The sequence below is a fragment of the Neodiprion pinetum genome, chromosome 4 (genome assembly GCF_021155775.2).
Source record: "Neodiprion pinetum isolate iyNeoPine1 chromosome 4, iyNeoPine1.2, whole genome shotgun sequence".
Taxonomy (NCBI): Eukaryota; Metazoa; Arthropoda; class Insecta; order Hymenoptera; family Diprionidae; genus Neodiprion; species Neodiprion pinetum.
Window position 1 is genome coordinate 37,306,321 of NC_060235.2, and position 9,165 is coordinate 37,315,485.

Consider the following 9,165-nt stretch of genomic DNA (forward strand, 5'->3'; position numbering starts at 1 on the left):
GTGCAGGTTGGCCAAAAATTGACACTTTTTATTCATTTCAAAATCGTTAAGAATCTTATACAAATTCGTTCGGCTCTACTCTAGGGCATAGATCATTTTGGTCAGTCGATTATTTCGACAAATTTGCTGAAACGCTTCTTTTTTTTTTTTTTGTTTTTGTCATGTCAGCAGCATTAAATATGTGATTTTACAAAATTTCACCGATATTGATAATGGTCGACAAATGACAATACGTCGAATCGACTTCTGAGAAAAAAAGAAAATCTGTTCCACTGACTTTGTAAAAAACAGTCATCCGAATGAAATCAGTCATCGTAGGGTGAAATCGAGCTATTCTACTAGATTCTTAATGGTTTTAAAACGATTTGAAAATAGGAGTCGATTTTTAAGCTTTTCTTTATATTTCCAGTATTTTTTATTTTCTCATATTTTCAAAGAGTTCCTCGTAGATTACTAATATAATAATAATATGGTAAATACTCAATGTACGACTAGATCGTGATGAAATGAAGAAAATTAAAGTCCAGATCCAAAGATCGTTAGAAACGCGTTACATTACAGAGGTGCGCCCGGCGAAGAAGGAAAGGTCGGTTTTTTCCCGACTAAATTTCAACTCGAACACGGTTAATTCGTGAGGAGTGCCGAGGCATCTGCTTCGTGCGCCGCGCCGTTCGCCCGATCATTACGGGATTTAACTACTTCGAGCTTATGACAGGGTCTGCAGTTATAGACAAGTAGCGAAGCCCCGTGGTTGGAAGCCTGAGGTGAAACAGTTGCATGAATTTTTATCTCGCGAAAAGGTGATTATATAGATTAGAGAATGTTGCGTCAGCCTCTTAGAAGTTAGCGAAACTGTGGCTAATGAATTGCGAATTTCCAACGCATACCTGCGGCTATTAATTACGCATGGGCTTGAAATTTCGCAATTCGCGAATCAAAAAAAGACGACACCACCACCGATATTTTTTTTTATCTTATCTTAAATCTCGTTCTTTCTTTCGTCCTTTTTCTCTTCTCTTATGAGTTTAACGGGAAGTAATATGCCTCAGAATCAAAGGTAATAAAATTTATTAATATTTTAATACATTGACACGTATCGTCGTCTCTTGGCGTACGAAAAGGTTCGTATTATAAGATACAAGAACTGCAGAGCGCACATACGCTTCGCTTTCATTTTCGATACGGAACAGCGCGTTTCACCTCGATTATACCCGTATAACCGGCAACTCGACGACGTTGTGCCTAGAAATTACTCACGCGTCTCGCTGTCTGCTGTATACAGATATATAATACATGTATACGGATAAACCTACTCGGGTGACCGATTACAGCGGTGCAATAAACCAATAAACTAAAATCAAACAGTTCGCGCGTATAGCACGTGCATAGAAATTGCCGTTAAAATTTTGCAGGAAAAGTTTTTTTAAACGGTGAAAAATTTATCGCTTGAGCAATCGCGCTACTCGGTTTATAATTTCTTCTACGTAAATTGTTTTCCATTTTTTTAATTTTTTAATTTTTTCATACTTATTTACGATCTTGTCTCTGCTCTCGTACCTCGCATACCGTAATTGGTATTTCATACCCCTGGACGCGGGATAATCTAATGAGCGATTGAATTAATCAATGAATACTTTAGTGAAATACATAAATGAATTCGTGGTTCACGTCCAGCTACTTAACAGATTCGTAGAAAATGGTTAGTGGTTATACCTATTAGCGTGAGAGGGAGAGAGAGAATGAAAGCGAGTAGATTTCGTGGACGCTTCGCATAATGAATGTGTTTTTAAGTATCATGTACAACATTCCGGATACACGTATGCAATCACCGTACTGATTATTGTTTTCTAACATAGTTACAACAGGCTTGAACCGCTATTTTTAACATCCCTGCTGTCCGTGGTTATTTTTGAATTGTTCGATACATCGTAAAGCGTGCACGCATAAAACTTGCTTTGACGAAGAAAAAGGGGAACGCCCATGTGCGTAATAATAACAACAATCTTAAAACAGGTTTTGCAGTTCCTTATTACCCCCACCCCAATCCTTAACTAAGCGAGTTTGAAAAATAACTCCTCAATTAAAGCATCTAAGACGGCGTGGGCAATCAGTTCTGGATTTCCGGTTTTCTTTTTTTCACTCTTCCTCTCTTTCTCTCTCTTCCGTGGCGTTGGCTGCTGGTTTGTTTACGATGTAAACGCGAATTGTATCACGCATTTGCGAGTCTCACTTCCTGCTGTATCTTGGCTTGCTTCGGGAAATTATCCCCGGCACGATCTCTCGAGAAACAACCCACCTCGGGCTAGCTATACGCAAATTGAATGCAAACCCTTCACCAGCCGAGAGAATTACCGTCTTGTGTGCAATTATTTTAAGGCAGCGAGCTTCTCGATTCTCGACTGCAGGTCAAAGTCTGCGAAACGAAAGAAGGGGGCAAAAATAGTCCGAGGTGTAAAATTTTTTTCACAACCGTAAACCGGATAACGGGCCTCCAGTTTTCACTATCGACGGAACAGGTTTCCGATCCTGGCCACACATGCGTGCACGTGATTCCAGCAAACCAGCCTGCAGCAAGCATCACCGCAAAGCTCCGATATTAAAACGCTCGACCGATTTCATGCCGATCGATTGCCATTGTGTAACGGGAAATACTAAAAGCAAACGTGCGGGTCGAACCGCGGGCTCAACTCCCGACGTGTAACGGGCTGATGTTCGAATTCTTTGACACGTAATGATGCACGTATAGGTGCATGTATAAGTGTAATAACGATCCGCCCGCCCATCCTGAAGGTCTACGATTACAGGTTTGTACCGCGTAACTCTGTAGGAACGTGGTTATATATAAGAGCTGTATACATGTTGCAAATCATCGGCACGAATCACTGCAGTGAGAAAAAGTTGCACTCGTTACAGTTACTAGGAAATTCTAGGCGAATTGGTATCGTTACAATAACCATTCGAGTATTGGTGGAGTTACAAGGAAACATGGTACGATTAAGTCATTTTTTAGTGTGATTACAATCGTCGATACTGCGTTTTCTCATTTATGATAAGTTAAATCTGTTTGTTTAGTTGACTGGTTACGGTTTCTGTTAAATAAGGCCTCAACGTCAAATTAACACAACGGTCGCAAGAAAATATTGTACAACTGAGAATAATCATAGATAATTGTAATACGTACTAGATTTTCTAGTTACGGCTCTGTAAAATTTATTTTCATTACGTACCCAGAACAATATTTTTTGCTTATGGCATAAAATGAAAATAATTCGTAAGGACTGTACATAACCGTAACTAGAAATTCCTGTCGGTATGTTGATATAAATCAAAGCTTAGGCTCCTTGATTTTCATTTTAGATCACTGATCGCTAGATTTTTCAACTAAATTGTTCGACTCTCGAAAGATTCTGGTTTTAAGATTGTTTCCAATGAGAAATCGGATTTAGACATGCGAGTCAAAAGACACGTTACAATTTTTAGGCAGGTATACCTCTGTGAAGAACTTCTTCTACGATACAAGTATCTTTTACAAACAAAATAACAAAGATCGTGACAATTGAACTTCAATTTTTTGACAGTCAAGCAGTTCGTGTATTTAATTTCAAAATCGTTCGGATTATCGTTCAAGACACCCAACTGATCGTCGGAAAGTCGGCATTCCAGTAATCTACAGGAGCTACGTTAATTAAGCCGGCCGAACATGAAGCGCTCATGCAAGTAAATACGAAACCAGGAATGTAGGCTACCTCGCTGTGCAATCATGGAATTGATCTAACATAAGATATGAAAACCGAGGAGCAGTTTTCATCTGATTCTCCGAGACCATTCGTTTCACTCTGATTGCACGGCTGTAGATCTGCTAACGTCTTCGGAAGATAGTTCAAAATATAATCAGAGTTGTGCGATATGACTGTGTTTGAAAAAAATCAACAATAAACTTTTCACCGATGGTACATTTTTCGAGATTCTCTTTCGTTATCGACCCGTCCCGTCTGAACGATTTTTCTCTTTTCATGGTCAACGATGGATCGTTGAGCGAATAGGGCAGCTGCATGACAGAAGATGTTTTATTACAACTTACTTTATGCTCGGTTGACCTTTGCTTGACGCCTGCCGGTGGATAGGTGCAATGCTGAGGTAATTCTCTCGCGCGTTTATACTCGATGCACTGAACGTTTCCTTTTTTTATTTTTTTTTTTAAATTTGTCTTTAAGCCAATCCTTCCACCTCTGGATATGAATCACTTCGCCGAACCGTATATCACTCGGTTTGGACGGGTGCTTTAAAGATCTGTCGAAACTGTGTTTTTTTTTTTTTTTTTTTTTTAAATGAGCCAAAATATGTTTTACCGATTATACAATTTCCTCGATTTATTATACCCTTACAATTGTTTATTGACGATCACTGATTTTCGATTAGAAATTTCTGTTATACCGACGCACTTGGACATGATCATCGCGGTTTACTTTCACGTACGATGTACGACTTGTCAATCTTTCCGATTTATAGGCACATTTTATAATCCAGATAATCCTTCGGTCCGCACTTGTCTTTTCAGGATATAATAGCCGGCTCGATCGCGTCAACGGTGCATCGTTAAACGTTCGAAGAATGCGTTTCGTAGTTGCCCGATCTTGTGCAACTTCTTTCTATAGAAACCCTGAGGCGTTCAACGAACTATCCGCAACGCTGTCAGCTAGACAGACCGAGGTGTTGTAGGAGCTCTGCAGCAATTGGGGAAAAGTTTTCCAAAAATTTCGGCTAATGGGAATACCAAATGTCGAATTTACGCATGCTCATCCTCGGAATCGGCCGGGAATTGAAACGAGTTTTAGCCGGTATCACCCTCTTCACGATTTTAACACACGCGCAAAAGAACTTTACGATTTACGGTTATATCTGCTCGATTTAGCCGGACCAATTTGCATGCGCGCTGCGTACTTGGTCACTTTGTTTTTCACGGGTGAACGCCTCCGCGTTCTCCGCAAGTAGTTTGATCTGGCTTGAAAATTCGCAATCAACGATCAGTGCTGATCCGCAGCAAGAAATTTAGCGAAATTTTCAAAGACAGGCAAGGATTTCTTTCATTTTTCGTTTTTATCTCTGATTCTCTCTCTCTCTCTCTCTCTCTCTCTCTCTCTTGACTTTGAACTCTGAACTTTTCACACCGTCAAGCGCGTCTTTTCCTCTTTATAAGCTACGGACTCCAGGCACCGTAAATAAATAAACCGTTACTTTATAGTTTCGTATTTTCTTTTTCAATAATTTTTTTCTTTCTTCTTTTCACACACCTCGGGATTCGGACGTGAAACCGCAGCTCGCGATGGACCGAGAATTTCACGTACCGGGTGTCTTGTAGTAATATTTCATCGTTGACGATGATCAACTTCGAAACCAGCGCACGATCCGACAAAACAGCTGATTTTCGAGTACACTTACGTACAGCTATAGTTTTGTCTACTTATACGTTGGGTATACGATGTACTTGTAAACGCGACGATCGGTACTTTCTTTTCAAGCGCAACTCTTGCCTGCAACGATTAACACAAACCCGCACTGTATACGTTGCTTACCCTTAAAAGTAAGAGAAATATCGTTCGTCACACTGTTTCGTCGAACAAAAAAAAAAAAGATGAAAATAAAATTTACACGCAGTCGCGATTAATCTTAATTTCGTCTACGAAATGAAGAAGATCGACACTCGCGTTTGGCATCGGTAATATCGGCTTGATCGGATCGACAAGAAAACACTGTCCAAACGAATTCTATTCTACGCGGGGATGATGAAAAGGGACCCGTTTCCTTCCCTCTCGATCTTTGGGTTTAATTAGCGCGAGGTAATCCTGGACAGGGGGGGGGGGGGGGACGGACACTGCTTCGGGAAGCCGCAGCCACACCGGGAGGAGGCAATAGTAAGACTAAGTCAACGATCAAGCGAGGCAAGGTTTCTTGGTGGTGAGAGTGAATGGTTCGTTGGGTTAGCAGCAGTTCCTTACCGCCACTTTGCCTCCTTGCATACGGGAGTCGATCCGCGGTACGAAGGCGGAGATGGCGGTGGTGGTGGACAGTGGGCAATGGACACTTGCGGGGACAGCTGGCAGTGGGGGCGTCGTTGAGAGACAGTCGGTCCTACACCTCGTCGACATTCGCGGGAGTGCAGCACGAGCCGAACAGATATTCGCATCCCAAACGGATATCTGCCAGCCGATCATCCGCCGGGACGATATGTCCTCGACGATAAGGACCTGCGATTCGAGATGCTCGTGTCGCGTGATTTTTCCATTTTTTTTTTTAAATTTTCGATCTTCTTTCTCTTTTTTCTTTAACGCAGTTACATTCCTTATACCCAATAGGCAGGTTTGCAACGATTTCTTTTCACGCGAAGGATACGCTATCAAGGTGACGATTTCCACGCTAGAGAGCAAGCTGCAGTACACAGTAGTATATTATAGGCGTGTGTGTCCTGTTTGATAAGGGTCAGCACGCTGACCCCGAGAGTTTTGTTGTACAGGGGAGGCGGTATTCCAGGTTTTTTTTTTCAATTGTTTTCGTATACCACTTGCAATATTTCACGGATGTGTGAATTCAGATTTATTTCTAACTGCTGTTTTCACAACGAAGATAATCGACTTTAGTACAAAACACGCCGTGAACACAGTATTTTTTCGCCGCAGTGTGGGTATTATACTTTTCATCACCTTGTTAACCAATTCAATTATACTGCAAGGAACTGTATAGGTTCCGGTATATCGTCACCATATTTCATAACTTTTTAATATTTTCACTTCATTACAAAATTGTTTTGCATTCTTTTATAGCTCAATGATAGAATCCTGTGCATCTCAGATTTTATTTTACCATTTACAAGACCACATCGTTTAAAGAAAAACAAAACGGTTTTTGTCCATTCTTCATTCCCGTTATTTGAACGTCAAGTTCTACGCGTTTAAGATTTTCTCATTGAACAGTTATAGAAATAATTATCGCGGGAGTTTATTGGGAAGGATGAACACCGAGATTTTTCGAGAAGCTAATTTTTCCAGGAAAACGTAAGAATACGTTGCGACAAGAAAAAATCATTTTGGGCCGGAATTGCCATACTTGTCTGATCTCGCGGCATATATTGAGTGATGTAAATTAATAACGGCTTAATGAATCTTGGTCGGATTACAATGTTGAAATCGTTATCACTGCAGAATTATGTGATGATATTTTTTGGCAAAGATAAACAAAAGAAAAACGCCAGACGAATGATGAAATTCGCGCATTCACGAAGGGTGGGGTACGAAAATGTGAAAGATCAAAAAGTCGACGGAATGCAATCCCGAAACTCAAATTGCGGACAGTTAAAAACGTAGCAAAACGATAAATACGAAAAGTTGTCTTGTAGAAGAATAAATGTGAAGCACGCAAAAACGTATAAATATATTTATACTGAAATATTTTTTTTTTTTTGAGAATGGGCAAGATTACGAAGGGGAAAATATTGAATTGCGAAAATATCGAACAGTCAAAGAGTCAATTTTTCAAATGTCAGACTCGTGCCCTTTTCAAAAATTTACGAATACAAATTTATCAATAACGACTAGCCAAAGACTCGAAAGATTAAAATCCCGAAACTCACTGAGACAGAATGTGCAAAATACCGAAAGGTTGCAAGTCGTCAAAAGCACTTTTATCCCTTCCAACGTCACCAGTTGCAGCTAAATAGATAGCGCTATGCTTGTGAAGTGACACGAGGGTACGTACGTGAATGTGGGACACGACTGAATGTAATGATATGTTGAATAAATTGAAAATCTAACGGGACAAAAGATGTACTGTTTAAATGTTATTAAAAATATATTGCTTGTTCCTTTGCGTTATTTTTTTCTCTGATGATACAGACGATTTCCTAATAAAATGAGATAATTCATGATAAAAGCCGCATTGAGTTGACGAATTTCAGAATTTCCGAATTCTCAGGAGATTCGGTATTTCAGCGTTTCGGAATTCTGATCCTTCTGCATTTTGCAGACCGAGATTCTGCTCCTTCTGAAGTGTGATTTACGAAAATTAGTTTTTTGCGTTTTTCGACTGTTGGAAGTATTAGCCGCTATAAATTTTTAATTTCGGAACTTTCATTTTTCTATACCTTCACATTCCGTAATTTCTTCATTCGGAATGCCGACTGTTTTGCAATACCGGGATTTATACCCCAACCCTTAACGAAAACAGTAGTGACAGCGAGGTAACTCGTCTTTGAATCGAAGAAATGCAACAAGCCTCTCGAATATTAATATATCTAGGACATCGAGACCCTGCTGCATCATCGATACCTCCGTAAAATCGTAATAACAAGGCACGATGATTCATCGTGCAGCTCACGGTTTTCCCACAAAAATGAATGAATCAAGTCACAGCGCGGGCGTCGCGATCAGTGAGCAGAAAAATGCGGTATATTTTTTTTCCTCATTTCATTTTCGTATGAAAATTTTTCCGCAATGCCTGCAAGGAATGACCATACTCCAATAACGTACAAGCCTCTCGAAAAGTTTTGCTGTGTGAAAATTACCGTCGTAATTTTACAAATTACGCGATCTTTGACGGGTAACCAAAAACTCGTGCAGAAACAATCAGTTGCAAACGTCTCGCGGCAATTAAATTATACATATTAATCTCGCCTCTTCAATTAATACGAAGAAATTAATACCGGCCAGTCGAGAGGTGTTAACTCGTGTTATTAACGAGGACACGTCGTCGAATTAGCGGAATAAAACAAGTGTAATACACCCAGCAGCTTGTGACGTATTGTAGGTGGAATACATGTAAGAACCAGTGAGAAAAATCGACTGCGCAATAATAATATCACGGCACGTCGGAAGAAATCGTGTTATACATATGCGGAGGTAACTGGATCCTCTTATATGCATACATGTATATAATGCGCGGGTAAATGGAATAGGTGTGCTTTTGCAGCGAAGTCGACCGGATTTGAGTGAAAGAAATGATGATAATTCATCCGGCGCAAAGCTGCAGCGTGTAACATCACTCCGTGGAGGAATAATTCACCGCCTCCGGGAGATACGCTTTGCCTAATAAAGGATAAGCCACCTCCGTGACAAATGTTCTGGACGCGGTTCACCGCGGCTAAGCAAGGCTACAGTGGTCGAGGTGGCGAAATAG

At 40.4% G+C, this 9,165-nt stretch overlaps 1 protein-coding gene across 2 annotated transcripts in view; it reads right to left on the reverse strand.

The window, feature by feature from the left end:
* The window catches only part of LOC124215919 (dentin sialophosphoprotein), a 99,721-nt gene extending 93,801 nt beyond the window's left edge, over nt 1–5,920 (reverse strand). For both annotated transcript variants that reach the window (XM_046619842.2, XM_046619841.2), the window contains exon 1: nt 4,082–5,920. The gene's annotated coding sequence lies outside the window, so the exon portion shown is untranslated. The remainder of the gene's footprint in view (nt 1–4,081) is intronic.
* Between the last annotated feature and the right edge of the window lie 3,245 nt (nt 5,921–9,165).